Source organism: Chrysemys picta, chromosome 9, assembly GCF_011386835.1.
Source record: "Chrysemys picta bellii isolate R12L10 chromosome 9, ASM1138683v2, whole genome shotgun sequence".
In the NCBI taxonomy this organism is placed as follows: Eukaryota; Metazoa; Chordata; order Testudines; family Emydidae; genus Chrysemys; species Chrysemys picta.
Window position 1 is genome coordinate 31,101,837 of NC_088799.1, and position 22,321 is coordinate 31,124,157.

The window sequence follows — 22,321 nt, forward strand, 5'->3', positions numbered from 1 at the left end:
TAAGAATTCTTTGTTCACAGAAAAGCTCTGGCATTTAGTTGCAGACTTCTTGATGTCATATTACAGAGTTCCTTTGAGAAGCAAAGTATGAGTGCACATGTAAATCATCCCAACCTAGAAAGATTATTTTTAGTTCCTCCACTGTATCCACCATCATGTTACTGTGCCCTGGGGCTAACTTTGTCATTCCTGAGGTGTCAGCTTTTGCAAATTTGGGGGATCTTCTATGATTTTCTACCTATATTTCAAGGGTCACTCAATGAAAACGGTCTATGTTCAGGATTGGAGAAAGGCTTTTATAATTGGAGTATCCCTATATTCACATTCCAGCAAGAGACACCTACATTATATTAATGGCAATAACTTTTTGACTCTGACAGTTTTATGAATCTTCTCCCCACTAATTATCATTTGGAGGTTTTTCAGGAGATATCTCTTGTTACGGTACAACAGTTTTCTGTTCAAAGTTCTAATGGGAGTGTACTTTAAGATATTTTCCCCTCAGATCCAAGACCAAAGTTAACAGGATGAATAATATAAGTTTACACAGATCAGCTTGAGGTTTCCCACCTGGCTGGCATTAATCAGTTTAGAACAGGCCAGTGTTCTTTCAATGTTTTTGATCATACAAAAAATCTAACATCAAAAGATGCCTTAAAGGTTACACTATAATACCTTAGACCATTTCCCAGAAGACGATTTTAAATGTATGTATAATTCATGTGCCATTTATGCAAAAGTTCTGCAACTGAAATGTGTATGTATATATATCTCACCACAATTAGAGAAAATAATCTTATCACTCCACTGAACATTTGACAAATGTTAGAAAAATAAAACACAATTATAAAAGGGCTGTCTAATTAAAAAGGAAAAACAATATCTTCTCTAGCACTTCAGAGTGTGACAACATTGTACTTTACTATCTTTGGGGCCAGACTTTCAACAATATGCAGCACACACACAAGAGCCAATTTTTCAAAAGAGCTTACCTCACACTTAGGCACCTACATGAAGTGGCCAGACTTTCAGAAGTGCTCAGCACCCAAAGGCTTCTGTTAACCTGGTCACTGCTCGGTGCTATAAAATTTTGAGAACCTGGTCCCTTCATTTAGGTACTTTGGGGAGAATTGTTGGGTTCTGGACTCTTGAAAATCTGACCCATAAAATGCATTCAAGATGGACCAAAGTAGGGACCTGATACAATCTCTGTTGAAATAAACTTGAGTTTTTCCTACTGTAAATTATAAATTAAATTTGCTGTCTTTCCTGGGCTTTGCATCAGGCCCCTAAGTTTGGAGTATCTCATGTATTTTATGGTTCTAGTTGAACAAACTTTGTGTACTTCTAATCAATGTCATCTTCTTGCATAAAACAGTTTCCTGACCCAAGGGCAGTTAGTTACCAGGCAAAATATGATATGGCCCTTAAAGGCTATCTTTTCCTTCTGTCATGTGATTTTTCATAATTTCCAGGCAAGTCTTGTAGACATATCAGTTTGTACTATCTTTGCTGAGCTATTGGATTATCTTTGCTGACTTCTTCAGGCTAAAAGAATGCCACTTCAAGTAGCAATTCTTTTAAACACTGTCTCATCTAAGTGACCAAGAAAGCACACTGAAATAAAGGAACTTTTAAATGAATAACTATTTGCATTAAATTAATAAATATGATAAACTTGCAAGTCTGACAAAGAGCTAGACAGAATATAGCAAAAAGACAGGAAAGAGTAAGTCTGGAGGAATACTGCAAAATATTTCCCAGAAATATCTGTTCTCATTGACAGGTAAATTGACTTCAGTTGTGTGTTTGGGCTCTTTGGGTTTTCATGCTGTGAGAAGATCCTACTGGATGAGCTTTTTGGAAGGAATATTTGTGGAACCAGAAATTTAAGCAAACATTGAAGAATATGTAAATGTGCACATTAAATTTTCACACTTGAAAACTGATTCTAGAATTCACACTACCACCAGTCTATCAAGCCATAGAAGCATATCATGTGACCTATGAGTACAGCCAAAATAACCAATACAATTCTAATGTAATATCAAGCACTTGCAATGAGCTGTTCATACACAACCCACAAGCCAAGAAATTGCTTTGAGAAGTAAATTGCCCAATAATTAAAAAAAAAAAAAATTCAACAAAAAATATTTTATTCAATGCGTGAACACAAAAGAGGCCAATATGGTTGAACGTATTGACTTCAAATGATCCAACCTGCATTTGTCAAGCATACTGTTCGGTATAGTGACAGACTCATTCAACCAGTGTTTTCAATTCCATTGTAACCTAAACTATCCCAGTGTGGCTCTGTGTCCTCCTTTAAAGGCAAAACCATGTTTAGGAGGTTTATAAGTCTGATACTGGCTTCAAGTTAAAGGACCAGATCCTAAAAGATACCCACTAGAGTGAGACAAAGAGCCACGTTGTGTTATGTGTGTTACACCATTGTTTCTTCAAGTACCATATTCAGATGTGACCATTCCAGGATTTAAAAGTAAATTGTGATAATCTGCTTAAATGATGGCAGCCTACCCATTTCATCCAAAAGGTGGGAGGGCATAAGCAACCTCTTACATGACAATATGAAACTCTGTGACCCTGCATCCCAAACCTCTCTGTAAAAATAAGCTCTGGAGCTGCCAGCGAGTTTTCTGAAGAAAGTATACAGTATCAGATACCAAATCTCTTGATTCCCTGTTATCATTTGCTATGCCATATCTCATATTATAGACTTCATACAGTAAACACATAGTCTAAATGTGCAACATGGTTACTTTAAAGGTGTTTCTACCTATCTATGTCATGAAGTCTACAAAACACTTGATGACAGCTGAGCAGCTGGTTTACTGTAACCACAGCTTATACACTAATCATAACTGTCTCACTGTTATCTTGTGCTACCCTACCTATTTGCTGTATCCACCTATCATCTCATGTCTTATACTTAGCTTGTAAACTCTTTGGATAGGGGCCATCTTTTGTTCATGTGTGTGCATATCGCCTAGCAAAATGAAGCATTATCCTTGATAGGAGCCACTAGGCACTACCACAATATAAATATTTAATAAACATACCTATTTCCAGTCAATCCAGCAGGCAGTTCTGAAGATAGCACTATCTCTGAGAAGACATGACAATTATACGTGAACTAGACCAAAGCATTGAATTGGGGAAAAAACACCATCTATGCCATACTTTAAGTTTTTCATAGGAGGGTTTAAGGTCTTGTCAACCTTGGGTTTATTGTCTACCACTAGTTCTGGAATTATGAACAGTAGTTGACAAACCATTGGTTATTCTATGTACAATGCTCTATTCTAATTTTAAGGGCGCAGTTGTTTCTTGGGTCCTTTTCCCCCTCACAATGGTCTTTTGACTGTATTATCTCCTCCACAGATAAGATTTAACGAATGGCCCAAACCAAACCTTGATCCAAACACCATTAAATGTGGGGCGTTACAAATTTTGCAGCTCAATCCCATTTCCAGTAATGTTATCCATACCTATGAGATGTTAGTAGCATGGTAAAGATCTCCAACATCAACAAGAAAGCAGCTAACTATAGGGGAATACACCTCTACCCCGATATAACGCTGTCCTCGGGAGCCAAAAAATCTTACCATGTTATAGGTGAAACCGCGTTATATTGAACTTGCTTTGATCTACCGAAGCACGCAGCCCCGCCCCACCCGGAGCACTGTTTTACTGCGTAATATCCGAATTCATGTTATATCGGGTCGCGATATATCGTGTTAGAGGTGTACTAGCAAGTGTAAGAAAATTGAGTACATCCATAATCAGCTTTCCCTTAATAACGAAACCTTCTTTTTTGGTTCATGATAGCAAAGCTCATCTAGATGCAAATGTTCCTCCAGAGGACCAGTGTCATTATCTTTATGATTATCTTTATAATTAATGCATTACTGATATGCTACTAAACAGAGAAAAGGTTCTCAACAAAATAATGAAAGCAGTATCATGATCATAAGACTAATAATAATGAAAATCATATACAAGCTGATCATTTCCTTAATGTGCACTGCTGAACCTGAGAAACAAATCTTAAGCTAGAATCACATCAATACCCCATTTCAATTAGGGAATGAACTACAGTACAATGCATTCTAATCAATCAATCCCATTTCTTCCTGGAATGTTATAGCTATAATACATCAGATTTTGTCAAAGTTTTTTAACTTACAGTTTTGATATAAGGTCATCACTCTCAGGAAACAAGGGTTGAGCTACATACTTCAAAATGCATTTATTGAATATTTTCTGTATCAGTCTGGTAAAATGCAATGACTGACCTACATTGCTTATGTAATGAGACTGTCAAAAATGAAAGGAGTATTCTCTTCACAGGGATAACTATATTGCCAAATCAGAATTGGTGTTGAGAGAATCATAGAATATCAGGGTTGGAAGGGACCTCAAGAGGTCATCTAGTCCAACCCCCTGCTCAAAGCAGGACCAATTCCCAACTAAATCATCCCAGCCAGGGCTTTGTCAAGCCTGACCTTAAAAACCTCTAAGGAAGGAGATTCCACCATCTCCCTAGGTAACCCATTCCAGTGCTTCACCACCCTCCTAGTGAAAAAGTTTTTCCTAATATCCAACCTAAACCTCTCCAACTGCAACTTGAGACCATTACTCCTTGTTCTGTCATCAGGTACCATTGAGAACAGTCTAGATCCATCCTCTTTGGAACCCCCTTTCAGGTAGTTGAAAGCAGCTATTAAATCCCCCCTCATTCTTCTCTTCTGCAGACTAAACAATCCCAGTTCCCTCAGTCTCTCCTTGTAAGTCATGTGCTCCAGCCCCCTAATCATTTTGGTTGCCCTCCCGCTGCACTCTTTCCAATTTTTCCACATCCTTCTTGTAGTGTGGGGCCCAAAACTGGACACAGTACTCCAGATGAGGCGTCACCAATGTCAAATAGAGGGGAACGATCAAGTCCCTCGATCTGCTGGCAATGCCCTTACTTATACAGCCCAGAATTCCGTTAGCCTTCTTGGCAACAAGGGCACACTGTTGACTCATATCCAGATTCTCATCCACTGTAACCCCTAGGTCCTTTTCTGCAGAACTGCTTCCTAGCCATTCGGTCCCTAGTCTGTAATAGTGCATGTGATTCTTCCATCCTAAGTGCAGGACTCTGTACTTGTCCTTGTTGAACCTCATCAGGTTTCTTTTGGCCCAATCCTCTAATTTGTCTAGGTCCCTCTGTATCCTGTCCCTACCCTCCAGCGTATCTACCACTCCTCCCAGTTTCATGTCATCTGCAAACTTGCTGAGAGTGCAGTCCACGCCATCCTCCAGATCATTAATGAAGATATTGAACAAAACCAGCCCCAGCACCGACCCCTGGGGCACTCCACTTGAAACTGGCTGCCAACTAGACATGGAGCCGTTGATCACTACCCGTTGAGCCCGACGATCTAGCCAGCTAGAAAACATTTATAATAAGGTAGTCAAATAAGAGAATTGAATTATGAGGGAGACGTGTAAATGTAAAGATCAGTCTGAGAATCGAAGTCCTTAGCCTATATATACTAAGAACTGACATTGTTTAAGTTGTACTGATTCTATAGGTTTTTATTCTCAAGTTGGCAGGTGCTAATAGAGTTGGATGAATGCTGCAAAAATAATTCTGTAATTATTGAGTTTTTAACTCAACATTCTTCTACCATGTTTACTTTCCATTTTTATTTGCTTTCCACAGACATAAAAATATGCTACCTTACTGCCACAAATGTTTTCAGACAGCAAAATTCAATGAAAATGTTACTATCTGTACTATAAGTGCTTTCATGTTCCTCCACTGAGGAAACAGAATCAATATCATGTGACATATCTGGCCAATCTAAGAATTTCAGTTAAAATTTTCTAAAGCACTGAAGTGATTTAGGGGCCTAAGCCTCATTTTCAAAAGTGATTTAGACACTTAGGCCAAGATCCTCAAAAGGAACATAGGGACATAACTCCCATTGGGAATTAAGCACCTAAACACTGTCAAGGATCTCAGCCTTTGGAACCCAAGTCTCATTGAGTCAATGGAATGACTTAGGAACCTAAGTCCTAAGTTCCTAAGTCACTTTTGAAAATAAAATTTAGGCTCTTCAGTTAGTTAGACCTTGCAATGCTGAATAGAACACCACCTAATACATTTAAAAATCTAGGCCTATGTCACTTCTGAAAATTTCACCCATTAGCTTGAAGTTAGAATAGATGCACAATCCATGGGTAAAACATATTTGTTAAATCAGTGCAAATCATATGTACATTTGAGGAAGAAACAATATACTCACTAAAAGTCTGCCAGCAGAAAGAAAGGCTAAATTAATTGTATACGTTGTTTGTTGAATTACTGACCCTTTCATAAAGAAGTATGACTCAATAATAAAACAGATTCCCTTATTATATGTGTGATGAGGAAAAGGAGCCAAAGTAAAGACAGAAAGCTGAGACACTTCTGCTCCTTAGAAGTACACAGAGGGACATTAGCAAGGTCACTTTCAATAATATTCACAACTAGGAACTGGTCACCATTAGGGTGGGGTTTTAACTCCGCATTCAGTGCTGCCTACCTCTGCTCCCTTTGAAACCAACAGTAAAATTTCTATTAACTTCAGTGGGAGCAGTACCAGAAGCACTTTTGAAAATTCCACCATTAAACTATAGAAGATAAACCTCCCTCATCACCTATAACTTAATTCCCCCCTCTTCTCTATGGATACCTACAGATACACTAAAAGAACAGGAGTACTTGTGGCACCTTAGAGACTAACAAATTTATTAGAGCATAAGCTTTCGTGGACTACAGCCCACTTCTTCGGCTGCATACAGAGTGGAATAAATATTGAGGAGATATATATACACACATACAGAGAGCATAAACAGGTGGGAGTTGTCTTACCAACTCTGAGAGGCCAATTAAGTAAGAGAAAAAAAACTTTTGAAGTGATAATCAAGATAGCCCAGTACAGACAGTTTGATAAGAAGTGCGAGAATACTTACAAGGGGAGATAGATTCAATGTTTGTAATGGCTCAGCCATTCCCAGTCCTTATTCAATCCTGAGTTGATTGTGTCTAGTTTGCATATCAATTCCAGCTCAGCAGTCTCTCGTTGGAGTCTGTTTTTGAAGTTTTTCTGTTGTAATATAGCCACCCGCAGGTCTGTCATTGAATGACCAGACAGGTTAAAGTGTTCTCCCACTGGTTTTTGAGTATTATGATTCCTGATGTCAGATTTGTGTCCATTAATTCTTTTGCGGAGAGACTGTCCGGTTTGGCCAATGCACATGGCAGAGGGGCATTGCTGGCACATGATGGCATATATCACATTGGTAGATGTGCAGGTGAACGAGCCCCTGATGGTATGGCTGATGTGATTAGGTCCTATGATGATGTCATTTGAATAGATATGTGGACAGAGTTGGCATCGGGCTTTGTTACAAGGATAGGTTCCTAGGTCAGTGGTTTTGTTCAGTGATGTGTGGTTGCTGGTGAGTATTTGCTTTAGGTTGGGGGGTTGTCTGTAAGCGAGGACAGGTCTGTCTCCCAAGATCTGTGAGAGTAAAGGATCATCTTTCAGGATAGGTTGTAGATCTCTGATGATGCGCTGGAGAGGTTTTAGTTGGGGGCTGAAGGTGACAGCTAGTGGTGTTCTGTTATTTTCTTTGTTGGGCCTGTCTTGTAGGAGGTGACTGCATACACTGTTACACTGTTTTTATTTAGGAGAAGATTCCTTTCCATACAGTTCAATCTCAGTTCAAAGCAGTTGAGATCAAAGTTCTAAGCAGGATTTTGTAAATGGCTGTTTTCTTGTTGTATCAGACCTTTATTATTATCAGAATAGAGGAGTACTTGTCATGGGTGACTTTTATGCTTCAGGTTTTGTCACAACATGGTTTTTTTTCCTCTCTCTCTCCCCCCCCCCTTTTTTTTAAAGAAAGACACTGATTGTCACATGGGAGACAGACGCTGTCATAATTCTGACATTCTTTGCAAATCTCTAATGCGGAACTACAGTGAGAGGTGTAAATTATCTGAATGGAGCCGTGCATGTAATATTAATATGCTCCTCGGTGAAGTGTGTTTGAGATGCTTTCATGTAACATTCTAAATTCTGTCATATCCCTGTATGCCTTAGCCTTAAGTATTAGAATCTGGAAAAGCTAAGTCAGTCAATCAGATGAGGCCTTTATCCCCAACTTTCTTTATCCTCATCAGTATTTCTCAAATGGCTTTGCAATGGGAAAACCACTTATTCTTAGTTTCCAAGCCTGCTCCCATTGCAATTACTTTGGGGGGTGAGGGAAAGAGGGGATGTTGACTTCAGTGAGAGCAAGATCAGGCCTTCATTATCTAAAGAAACATAGGTCATTGTGTAATTATCATCATAAATGTTTAGACAATGAGAGCCCTGTACAGTGAGCATTCCTCTCAGGTAAGTGGGTCCCTCATTGCACAGAGAATTAACTCTGTCTTTAAGTGCCATTTAATAAAGAACAGGTTGCTGTTTGTACTATGTGCCTATTCATGGAAATAAAGATCCCCACTTACTCACCCATGTGGGCTACCCACCGGATAGGGCACAGTACAAGAGGAAGTGCAGCCCTGCAAGGCCACTACTCTCCCTCCCATGCAGTTGGGTGAAGTTAGAACTCCACTCACATCCACTGATGTGCCAGCCAGTGGAGCTGAGCCAGGGCAAAGGAAAACCTTCAATGCTACTGGTATAGAATGGCAGCATATTACTTTCACCCTGAAGCAAAGAGAGACTCCGCCATAATTCACTCACTGGGACGCTCCTGGTGCAGCACAGCTACGTGCTGAACCTCACTATGGGCTGAGTAAACACTCAAGCTTGCAAATTGCCCCAAAGCCATTGGGACTGCACAACGCAGGCTGTGTGCTGGTTTAACTCCATGAAGCCAATAGAGCTACACTGGAGGAACACTGTACACTGGAATATAATGGTGAATCAGGCCCATTCTCTTCAGCTTAATTTCTGACAACACAGAATTTGACATTAGTAAAAACTGTCTCCAATCCAAAAAATAAATCCAGCCATATGTAAAGTACTTTATTTCTCATACTTGTCATGTTTGCATGGATTCTAGACCAGACAATGCCTGACCATTCCCCCATCTCTGAGTTAAATCAAGCTTCTGCATATTGAATTGCTTGATGCATGTATTGCTTCATATCTTTTTCCATCTTCTGGGATGGAGGTGGTAATTAACTTTTAGTACTGATCTGTTCAAAGGGAAAGAACATTGGCTACTATTCTAGTGTGTTATACAGCCACAACACTCTTCTACTCAACACATTAAAAATAATTCTTCATACACTGAACTAGGGAACCTTTTCCTTCGAGAGATGTGAATATAGTTACCCTCTGGAAAAAGTTCGCCTTTTATTATACACTGTCATACTGGAATCTCAGAGATTTTGTAAATGATCTGATAATCAATATCTTACGATATCCTAAGCACCGGTCTGATCCAACAGTTCACTGTGGAAAGATTCCTGATGACTTCAAAGGGCGTTAGAGCAGGCCTTATATCCTTGTCATTTGGATAATATTTTAATTATAAGATAATGTAACAACTATATATTTTAATAAGGAAACCAAAGTTTGAATTACAAAGATATCCAGCACTGAAGCTGCACATCTCAGTGCAAGAATCAGATTGTACACAAAGGTTACACGGGATGATGCTGAACTTTGCCTGCTGAAGCTATTTAAAGCAGGGTCAAAACAAAAGATGATGTAGGGGTGAATCCTGGTCTGAGTAAGCACAAAGTTGGCAAAGTTGAAACACTGCATTTGTCAGGAAAGGCGGGGGACACGCTCTCTCTCTTCATCTGAGAGTTCTAGACTTTGTCCCTTAATAAAAGAAAGAATGGAAGGTAAGCTACAATTCAACTGGGAGGGAGGGATAGCTCAGTGGTTTGAGCCTTGGCCTGCTACACCCAGCGTTGTGAGTTCAATTCCTGAGGGGGCCACTTGGGGATCTGGGGCAAAATCAGTACTTGGTCCCGCTAGTGAAGGAAGGGGGCTGGACTCAATGACCTTCCAGTTCTAGGAGATGGGATATCTCCATTAATGTCTTTTTTTTCTAACTGTACTTGTCTGAATATTTTTATGTATTTATTCAAAGTTATCCTAAAACTATAGGTCCAGTGCTTTTCACATTGACTTCAGTGGTTATAAATATTTTCTAGGCCTAAGTTATCTAACAATACATCCTACCTATTATTATTTAGTGTTTATATTAAGGTAGCAACTAGAACAAAGATATGTTCCCTGTCCCAAAGAGTTTGCAATCTAAAAAGATTTAATTAAAAAAAGAGAGAGTGCAAGAGAAAAAGTAAGGTGGTAGAAAAGGTCATGATGATGGCAGATGCATGTCTTGTTAATTCCATGTCTATTTACATATTACATTTAAAAATCTATGTTAAAAGAATGCTAAAATTGCAGTATCAATCATTCAAAATGTTAGGAAATACCAGATTTAAAGCTGCCCGCACAACCTTCATTCAGCCCTCTTGAGCAAATGTATTATGATACAGTCTTTAACTATATGATCACATACTATTTTTTTTCACAGTATCTCTGCCTCATTCAGCACACAGAATGGATGATGCTCAGGGAAGCAGCCAGTGAAGGGGACTGTTGTTTGTTGGACCCCTTCCTCATTTGTTGCAGAAGCTGGAAAGTGTGTAATGACTGAGGCAGGAGACTGTAAGGAGGGAAAGGGTTATTAAAGCAGCTGTGCCACCTGGAGAATTGAATTCTATTCCTGCCTTTGCCACAGAGATATTATCGGATGGTGAATGAGTTTGGGCGGCTGAAGACCTGCAGGGGTAGAAACAGGGCAGAGTGAGGGGGCATCAGCCACCAACAGCAATAGAATAAGTGAGCAAAAATCCTGAGACCAAGTTTGAAAGCTGAGTAAGTCAGAAGTGAGGACATCATGCAAGATCCTCCCAACTGCTGGTCTCTCCAGTGAGCGGAAAAGGGGAAGTTGCTGGTTGGCTGTAGATGGTGCTCGTGGCTTTTGGGAAGGAGTAATGACGATCGGAGATTCCTTAATCTGCCCCCTGGGAGCTGATCCTGGCTTTTGTGGAAGAAGGAGGGAAGCCTCTTGAGGTTTGGTGCCCTGGTCAGGTCCCATCAGGTACAATGTATGGGGGTTGAGAGGCTAAAAGCTCTATATTAGCGATACTGAGACTTCAGTGGTTCAGGAGCCAAATTAGCGATCAACATTACCCAAAAGAGCCACAGTAGTGTGCATTCATTGTTTCATTTACTATATATATATTATTCTCCCACCAAAATGACTGACCAAAAAATCAACAATTGGTTAATAACATAGTAAAATCATCCTGACTGACTAATAACTTAAATCACACAGTGTTTTAATATCATGTGTGGCAAAGAGCCGCAGGAGACACATTAAAGAGCCACTTGCGGATCCCAAGCCTCAGTCTGAGTATCACGGCTCCACATGTTGCTATTAGCAGCAAAATGGCAGACTCAATGGTTTTTTAAAAAAAACAACACTGAGGGAATTCTTCCCCACATCACTGGGGTAGCTGTCCTGACCCCTTTGCACCACTTGAATGGGAGAGAAGCCAGGATCTTGCCTATGGATTGTCAATCACCTTTCCTCGCATTTATGAATGCACAGACCACCTACCTTCCCATTCACAGATGCCTGACACCCCGTAGCAATGACAGCAATTTTTAACATGGAAAAGTAATATTACAAAAGTATTAAACTTATTTTTGCTGCCTTTTGTGCAATAAGTGTTTTATCCCTTGTGATAAGAGTTGATCATGCTGTCCCCTTTGGTTCTTCATTTCTTCTCCCTCTTTCTCTCTCTCAGCTGGAAACAAAGAAGTGAACCGGCAGCTCACGACAAGTAAGCTCTTCGCAAACTACCAGCAAGTGTCTGCCACCCACATGGGGCCATGGACTAACTTCAAAAAGCAAGTAGATTCTCCATTTAATCTAGGACTTGCTGAAATCAGTGGTTTTCCAGTGATAATTGAGTTACAAGTTACAACCTTGTTTCACAACTTATTTGAGCACCCGCTGCCTGTCAGCACTGATTTTTCAAGCCCTTTCCAGCCAGCCATGCAAGTTTTAGAGCACATTTAAATATATCAACAAATATAAATACATACTATTGCCTGAAGGAGCATAATCTATTGCACAAAATTACCGCAAATGTGGAGATTCTAGAGTTCTGCAAACACAAACATTTAGTAGTCAGCTTTAATTCTCCAGGCAGCTTTCACCATTCAACCCATACTAGTGGCAGCTTCTCGGGGCAACACAAATCTGATTGAGATGTAACATCTTCAATTATCTCAAACATTTGTTTCATTTGGATCTGATAGTAAGACAGTACCTACATGTGTAATAAATATGAAAAGAAACATTGTTCACCATATCACGTTTAAACTTTAATTCATTATTTCACCCACACCCTAAATTTCCAAAGCAGGTTGTGTAAACTAGCCTTTGTCAACACCTTTCCCCTCACTCTGTGCATTTGTGTGACAGTGGATGAGTGTAACACCTGAACACACAAGTTGGTATAGAAAATTGAAGCTGTTTCACTGGGAGACTGAGACCATCTCCAGGTCCATAATTCATCCACTAGACCAAACTCCCCTGTCCCCACTCCAAGATAAATCAGAGCTTGATTCTGCCTCCCTTTCTCATAACAAGTGGTACCTTATACTGGGACAAGTCCCATTGGGCCAGATTCTTGCACCCCTATTCACAATGAGTTGTGCTGTCAGTTTGACATGTCACTCACCTCACAGTTTTTGTTTCCACATCTGTTAACAAGGCACAGAGATGGGTGGAAGTTTTCCAGATGAGAATGCTGATTCATTGAAAGCTAAACATTTATCAGAGATTGTTCAATGTAGACAAAATTGCAATGGAACATGGGCAAATTTCAATACCTGTGTGGTTTCCTGCCTGTTTGCATCCCTGGCTCCTCGGCAGCTTTTGGTAGCTTGCCTCACAAGCTAAAGGGGAGCAGAGACTGGGGAACCCTTGGGAGCCCCAATTCCCAGGGTCTTCTAAATTCCTAAGCTGCTCAGTTCTTCCACAGCTTGACTGGCAGGCTTCTGCAGAGTGAGGCTCCCAGAGCTTCCAGGCTCCTCACTCAGTGGGGTTTCCAGACTTCTGGCTCCCCTTCAATCCATCCGCTGGGATGACAGGGAGGCTGGAGCCTGGAAGCCCTGGGAGGGCTGGTTCCCAATTCCTTGGCAGCTTGAGCTCCCAGGACTTCTAGGTTCTGCAACTGCAGGTCAGTCCATGACTCCATTCTTATTCACAGAGAATTTGGGACTTTTTGTGTTTCATTCCAAATCAGAATAAAATTTTGAAAAATTGAAATCCTCTGCAAAATGGCATCCCCTGTCTCTGTACAGTTACAGCTGTATGTAGCTCTTGGTTTTTGTGGAATTAGTGTGCTCCAATAGCTAGGAGACCACATAAGGAGACCTGGAGTCTATTCTGAGCTATACCCCTAACCTACCTTGTGGGTCTGGATACCTCAGTTCACCCCTCTTGCCTCTTATTCCCCTCCCATCTATTTAGATTGTCAGTTCTTTGGGTCAGTGACTGTCTCTCACTATGTGCTTGTACAATGCCTACAACAATGGGACCCAATCTCTGCCAGGGTCTTTAGGCACTACTGAATATAGTACAATAGGGGGTGCTGTGGAGCATAATTAGTGTGTTCTATATAAACAGCATTGTGCACGTGCAAATGCTATTAAGGGTAGTCATTGGGAGAGATGAGAACAGAACTCAAATCCTCCTGGCTCCCAGCTCTCTGATATTTACCAGACAGTAACATGACATAGCAGCCCAGCCACATGGTTGGAGTTTCCTTTTTCATAGACTCAAAGGTAAGCCGGGACCATCAGGATCATCTAGTCTTGACCTCCTGCCCATTGTAGGCCACAGAACCTCACCCGCCCACTCCTGTAATAGACCCGTAACCTCTAGCTGAGTTACTGAAGTCCTAAAATCATGATTTAAAGACTTCAAATTACAGAAAATCCACCATTTACATAAGTTTAAACCTGCAAGTGCCCCATGCTCCATGATGAAGGCAAAAAAAACCCAGCGTCTCTGCCAATCTGACCCAGGGGAAAATTCTTCCCCACCCCAAATATGGTGATAAGTTAAACCCTAAGCATGTGGGCAAGACTCACCAGCCAGATACGTGGGAAATAACTCTCTGTAGTAACTGAGAGTCCTCCCCATCTAGTGACCCATCACCAGCCATTGGAGATATTTGCTGCTAGCAGTCGCAGATCAGCCATATACCATTGTAGGAGGTCTCATCATACCACTCCCTCCACAAACTTATCAAGCTCAGTATTGAAGCAAGTTAGGTTTTTTGCCCCCAGTGCTCCCCTTGGAAGGCTGTTCCAGAACTTCACTCCTCTAAAGGTTAGAAACCTGCATTTAATTTCAAGCCTAAATTTGTTGATGACCAGTTTATATCCATCTGTTCTTGTGTCCACATTGATGCTAAACTTAAATAACTCCTCTTCCTCCCTGGTATTTATCCCTCTGATGTATTTATAGAGAGCACTCATATCTCCCCTCAGCCTTCTTTTGATTATGCTAAACAATCCAAGCTCTGAGTCTCCTCTCATAATGTAGGTTTTTCATTCCTTATCCAAGTATCCCTTTCTCCACAGGTATGTTGGGTGAAGCCATGACCAGTATCCTCCGGAGCTCCCACACTCAGCATCCAGAGGACAATCCACATGCTCCACCTCAGAATTGATTCAGATCCTCCCTTTGTCTCCTGTGTGTGTTACCAAGGAGCTAGGGTGACCAGATGCCCCTATTTTATAGGGACAGTCCTGATTTTTGGGTCTTTTTCTTCTATTGGCTCCTAATACCCTCCACCCCCGTCCTGATTTTTCACACTTGCTGTCTGGTCATCCTACAAGGAGCACACAATGTGATTCAGACTTAGGTATGCAGAAGGGGCACAGAGTTACCTACTAACAAGCTTAAGAGTGATTAATACTGAGTATAATCATTATGTTTGGGGTTGAAAAGATCTATCCTCCATATCTTAAACAGAAAGGAACAAAATACTATAATGCAATAAACATGCCCTGAATTATAGTAATTAGTGATGATACTAATTAGCTGCAAATGAAAATTAAAGACAGCATTGTTCTAATCCATTTATCTAACCAGATCAAGGTATCATTAACTTAAAAAAATAGCAATGATGTAGTGTGCAGCGTATTAAACTACGAGGTCATGGAAGGGGCACATTTGTCCCTGTCTGTACACAATAAAAGCATTTAATTACTAGGCAAAGCTATACTTAGAAGTAATTAAATAAAAGTCACATATAATTATGTGTTAAAAATACTATCATTATTATCAATTTGTTTACAAAAAAGTTGATCCATACTAGCAGCTTTGAAACTGCATCATAAGCTATTTAAATAAAATAAATAATAATAAGTGTCTCACTATTACACAGTGCTTTTCATCAGCAGATGTCAATGCACTTTACCAAGGAGGTGTCACTACCATTATCCCCATGTAATAGATAGGGAAACTGAGGTGCAGAAAGGCAAAGGGACTTGCCCAAATAGTCAAAGAAACTTTGGGCATAATTCAGAGTCAGTGGCTGTCTAAAGTCAATCCAAGACTTTCCATGGATTTCAGTGAGCTTTGGATTAGGAGCTAAAATACTCTGCAGAACTCCCAGGTTCTGAAGTCGCTAATGGTTAAAGGAAGCAATCTGAAGGCTTCATCTAAGTCAGTGGTCCCCAAACTTTTTTGGTCATGCCCCCCTCCCAGAAGCAATGGTTAGGAGCCAGGGCTGGGAGTGGGGCTGCAGTTGGGGCCTGGAGCAGACCCACAGTCGGGAGTGGGGCCGGCACTGCAGCTAGAGTCACGGCTGTGAGCGGGACTGTGGCTGGAGCTGGGGGCTTCACCCGCGACCGGGTCCAGGAGCCAGGGGCTGCAGCCAGGAGCAGGCCTGAGGTCGGGTCTGGGAGCCTCAACCAGGACTGGAAGTTCAGCTGGGGCCATGGTTGTGAGTGGAGCTGCGCCCGGGAGCAGGCCTGGGAGCCGATAGCTGGAGTGGAGCTGGGGGCTGATGGGGCTGGGTGGCACTCCCTCCCTATCCCCATGGGGGCTGGTCCCGGGGCCTACTGCCCCCCCCCCCAATGTTCCTCTGTGCCCCCCTAGGGAGGCACACCTTGGGGACCACTGGTCTAAGGGGAAGAGTTATGCACCTTATATAAAAAAGCTACAGGCAATTACCCAAACAAGTGTTTACCCAAGACTAGAAAAATAATGTGGCGTTATTCCATAAGAGTTTTAGGGGGTGCTCAGCTCCCATTGACTTGTTATACAAATGTAGCCTGTGCCTTGGAATCCCCCAAGATTTTACAAAATCATTTATACAATGTGTAGATTCCAATGATGCCTTTTCCACCACAGCTATAGTTGTTGTATATACTTAGAGTGGTTGCTAAGATTTTACAGTAGTAATGGGCAATAGTAATGAAAGTACTATAATATTGATATTAAAATTACGGAGGTAGTTATTACATTTTGGGTAAAACTTTCAAAAACATCTAAGTCCTATTTTTAAAAGTTAATTTGATTTAGGAGTCTAAATCCTGTTGTGGCTTTGGAGCCTTTACCATGTAGGTGCTTTCAAAAATGTATCCTTCATCTTTAAAGAGCTAAATACAGGAAAATGCATTTCCAGACTAGATCATTTTCCTTCCATTTTAACTGGATTTACAAAAAAAAAATCCAAAGTGAATACATTCACTCAAAACAATTTGAATGTGAATTTATATAACCACAAATTTTCTGGGTGAAAAAAGTAGAATTTTTTATAAATTTCCTTTGATAAAAGGATGACTGGGCACTGTCTTAGCTGGTAGCTGCATTTCCCAGGATTGATTTGACATTATTCTTGAAAATGCTGTCTTGGGAAGGAAGTGCTCAGTGAATTACATGGTTCCAGACAATTATGCATTGTAAAGTAATTCCTGGAAGTTGAATCCTTAAGGGATGCATTACCTTTAGAAGAGATGGAAAAAAATGTGGTACAGCCCCAGGACAAGTAAATGCTGGGATATATTTCAATTTCACATAATAAAAATCCTGTTGAGCAGCTGGAAAATTCATTTTTATTCATTGTAACCTGACAAAATATGCTGTGATATTTGATCAAATTATAATTGCAAAGGTGAAAAAAAATATGAGCATCTTGTCATTTATTGTGATGTTGTGTGGGCAGTTCATTATGCATCGTGAGCTAGATTCTATCACTGTTGTTCTCAATGACTAATACTATATTCAGAGCCAGATTGTGATACCATTTCTCAAACCACATAGTACCTGTTCCGCAAATTTTCAGTGAGACAACTTGAGAGGTAAGGTCCTACTCAAGACCATAAGGGTGGCAGAATCTAGCTGTACGTATTTTTTAGTTTGCATCCTTTTGTAACTGTACAATTATTGTAACAGTGTCTAGAGTTAAAGATAACTGCTAAAGAAACTGAAATAAATACATATTTATTTGGGCAGGATTGTGGGGAGGCAGATTGTGTAATGTAAGTGGAATACAGCCACATTTTCAAAAGTGGCTGGTGGTTAGTCACCTTTCAGCAATTCAAAGTGAATAAGGAAAAAATGAGGTGTCTAACTAAGGTCAATAGCCACTTTTCAAAGACAATAGTCATCCACCCCTTCCTTGTAGGGAGCACATGGTAATTAAAAGGTTGAGACTTGACCATATCAAGTAAGATGACATTTGATTTCCATATCTAAAAGTGTCTCAAGTTTTTATTTCAACTGAGGAGCAATCCAATTTGGGTTGCAAAGTGTCCAACTTGCTTCTTGTCATAAACAAGAGAGAGAGAGAGCACATGTGCTAGTGTCCCTCCCCGAAGTACTGAGTAAAGTGTAAGGAAGCAATTATGAGTCATACTGGCATCAAACTGGAACAACATCGCAGTGGAGATCAGGCCCTCTGTATACAATTTAATTAAAGGCATTAACAGGGAAACTCTAAGTAAGGTATATTGCACAAATATTATGGTAGGTAACCCTAACAGACAGACATAACACATCAAGTGTGAAAACTTTACCTGAACAGCAGATCTGGAAATGTGCCACTAATCCCTTTCATAGCTTCAGGCCAACATTTTCAAACATGGGTGCCTAAACTTAGGCATCTGTTTCTACATACAGGCAACTTCAGTGGTCTGAACTCAATGGGAGCTGCAGATGCTAAGCACTTGTAAAGGTCAGGCCCAAAATATAGGCACCCACATTTAAAAACTTTATCCACTGTCTCTGAATTACAGAAACAACATCACTGCTGATTTATTTATTTTTAACTTGTCTCTCTGAAATACAGTAAATAGCAATGGCAGACAGAAACAAACAACCACCCACCACATAGCTAGGTCACCTTTTCAGATATGAGAGTAACTACAGCCAACTTATAACAAATTCCATCTTATAACAATTTAGTTGTTCATACACTTTATGTTTGCAGTGTCGTTGTGCCCATGTGATCCCAGGATATCATAGAATATCAGAGTTGGAAGGGACCTCAGGAGATCATCTAGTCCAACCCTCTGCTCAAAGCAGGACAAATCCCCAGACAGTTTTTTTTTTAACCCCAGTTCCCTAAATGGTCCCCTCAAGGATTAAACTCACAACTTTGGGTTTAGCAGGCCACTGCTCAAACCACTGAGCTATGATATGAGAGAGACAAGGTAGGTGAGGTATTATCTTTTATTGGACCAACTTCTGTTGGTGAAGGGAACAAGCTTTTGAGCTTCACAGAGCTCTTCCTCAAGTCTTAAGAAGGTAACCAGAGTGTCACAACTAAATACAAGGTGCATAGATGTCGACTCCATGGGTATTCCAGCCCTGGAGCACCCACGGAAAAAAATTAGGCGGTGTTTAGTGCCCACTGGCAGCCAAGCTCCCCCATCCCCACAGCGCCTCTTGCCTACCCATGGCCCTGCCGATCAACTCCTCCCCGTCCCTCCCAGTGACTCCCAGCTGTCACGATCAGCTGTTCCACTGCGTGCAGGAGGTGCTGTGGGAAGGGAGAGGAACAGTGATGGAGTGTGCTCAGGGGAGGTGGTGGAAATAGGCAAGGTGGGGGTTTGGTGGAAGGGGTGGAGTGGTGTGGGGCTGGGGGCAGAGCGGGTGTGGGAAGAGGTGGAGTGGGGATGGGGACTTGGAGGAAGGGGTGGAGTGGAGGCAGGGCCTGGGGCAGAAGCGGGGCAATCGAGCACTCCCTGGGTAGAGAGGAAGTTGGCACCTATGACAAGGTGTGACATTGTTAAGCTTAAGGGGTCCACACATATTGTAGGAAACCACTTAAAATAAAGTGGGCACCTCTGAGATTGTAGGACAAAGGAGTGTTTGTAGGCAGAAAAGTATGTTACTAAACAGAAAACTTTTCCAAAATCCCTCTTCTGGCTTTCAAACAGCCCCCCAAACTTGTCAAGTTCATTATCAGAAGCAGGTTCTCTACAGACAAGGACACACCAACTCAAAGCAGCACCGGAACCTGCCAGAACAAGAGATGCAAAACCTGCAGACATATCTCCACTTCTATGATGATTAATACCCTCCATAACACACCTTACAAATCTATGGGTCCTACACATACTTATCATATGTGGCATACCTCATCGAGTGCATCAAAGGCCCTAACAACAACTGTGGTTTCATCCACATAATCATTACACAGAAAAGTGATAAAAGACAAAAACACAATATCACCCAAGGGCAAACACTTTTCACAAAGCAGCCACTCCATATCTGACTTCTTAGTCCTCGTCTTCAAAGGAAACCTCCACAACACCTTCAAACATGAAAGTCTGGAAACTTACATCAGTTAATTTAATAACTCTGCTGGATACTAAAAATCATTGACTTAACTGAGACACTGGTTTTAAGATTCATTACAACCACCTGTAACACACACTGCTGCCTACTAACCTTCTTTTGGTTCCACCACTGCAGAGGTATTAAGTGCCCGCTTCATTGGTCTCCTACAACATGTATGAACTCCTTATGTGTAACAATCTGTAGCACTTTGTATTTAGCTATAACACTCTGCGCTGTGTGAAGCTTGAAAGCTTGTCTCCTCCACCAACAGAAGTTGGTCCAATAAAAGATAATACCTCACCCACCTTGTCTCTCTCCCACATACGTATGACATTTCAAATCCAGATCTGAATTTTGCATGCTTCGCCCACCTCTAGTTATGGCACTGCAGAATCATGCTTTTTTAAAAGGCAGTTGGTGGGTCTACGCTTTGCATAAAATATTCAGGGCAAAGAAGGAGAATTCATGAGTCAGCAGAAATGCACAACTTAAAAAAAAAAAAACATTTCCTTAGAATAGCACAATGACATCCATAACATTCTACAACTTTAAACAATGATCTATTGTTCTTGTAGAACCAATGAAAAGAACAGAATACAGTATGTTAGTTTTATTGCAAAAACAAAACTGCCTCTGAGGTTTCCTTCAGAAAATTAATTGGAAAAGGATTGGAAAATTGACTGAAGGGAGCAAAATCCATGATGGTATATATTAGATTTTTTTAACCTGACAATTTAACTTTATGATTTCATTTCCATTCTAATATAATGTCTACTTTGCAGCTCAGATCATTTTCTAGAAACTGATTTAATTCCTTAAAACAACTCTAGTGCATTGATGTATAAGATGTTTGACAAAAGTACTCTACTTTTTATCTTCAGGCAATTATACTTTTTATGAAATCTTGATTATGAAATGGCTTTAGAATTGGAACAAGATACTGAATGGTTACCATCATCTTGTCAATCATCCCCCCCATAAATGCATAGAGTTGTTTTTTTTTCAAATTTCTACTTCAGTTAGACTAGATAGCAGTTCATTTAAAACATTTCTTTAAATTTGTAAAAAAAATTGGTAAAAGTCGTCATTAGAACTCAGCACCACGGCTCCTCAGGCTCAACATGAAGAGAGTCATGTTGCCCTCTGTTCTACACTTGTGCTAAGAGCAGTATTTTTCCTCGGCAATGCACTTATTCTGAACAGTGTCTGCGTAAAATCCTCTTGCTCCTAATCTTTATTTGGTTTGTTTCCTGGTCATCTGAAGTCGATTCACAGAGAAGATGTTTTTGGTGGATAGTTAGTACTTTGTGATAATCCATTAGTCTCTCACTTTGGAGGACTAAGTTTAAATCTTTAATATATCAGAGTTTCATAATCTATAATACTGAGGAAGGCCAAGTCGTCTGTCTGTAGTGCATAATAGCCACAGCATTAGGCATGACTGGCGGACATACACCTTCTCCCCCCCATCCCCCTGAGTGTTGGAACACCTGAGGTGCTGCAGATCAGAATTCTAGTATTCTGCCAGCACTCCATAAGGAAGCTTATTCAATGCCAAGGTATGTCTGGCTCTGGTTTATTCTACCAGTTCATCATATGTACAAAAAACCCTCTCACTGTGACTCCTAAAATAAACAGAGGCAATATATCTATTGCAATTAGTGATGTATTTTTTCAAATATGCAGTTTTGACCATGGCTTATTACTGGCATAACATTTTATTGCCATCCGTTCCATTATGTTTGCTATCACCAGATAGTTACGTTGCTAAATTCTTTGTTATCAGAACAACAGTTTTTGTTACAGGGAACAATTCTTGGCCTGGCACACATTCTTTCTCCTTTCATCTTGAGCCCCTGCTGAAGAACTTTTAAAGCTCTGTTTATGACTTGCAGATTTGTATTCTTTTTCCCCCCCTGACCAATACACTCTATATAACAATTAAACTAGTATTAACCCTCATTAGTCTTGTGTATTAACCCTTATTGGATTTGGGTATATCATAGAAATTTGGGTATATTAAAGAAAAGAGATTTGACACTTACATACCACAAGAATAGGTGCATTAGCAATACTATAGACACATTAGATTGAAAAGATTAATTAAACCAAGTAGTCCAGCTGCCTGCCAATTTAGGATTATTCCACATTGTATATTCCATAGAGCTTTAACCTAATCTGACTTTAAAATTTCCAAACAACAGGGCTTTCAGCACAGTTCTCGGGGGACTATTTCATGACCTAATGAAATAGTCAACTCCTAATTTGCCCAGAGCTAGTCTACAAAACTACATATTACCTGCCTTTGTTTCCCTTATTCTCCCTCCCATTTTCCATTTGT

General features: G+C 40.5%; 1 long non-coding RNA gene across 1 annotated transcript in view; it reads left to right on the top strand.

The window, feature by feature from the left end:
- The window catches only part of LOC101948420 (uncharacterized), a 102,437-nt gene extending 83,758 nt beyond the window's left edge, over window positions 1-18,679 (top strand). Inside the window, exons 3-4 of the long non-coding RNA XR_010590638.1 lie at window positions 11,912-12,014; window positions 14,766-18,679. This is a non-coding gene — a long non-coding RNA (uncharacterized LOC101948420). The remainder of the gene's footprint in view (window positions 1-11,911; window positions 12,015-14,765) is intronic.
- Window positions 18,680-22,321: the final 3,642 nt, after the last annotated feature.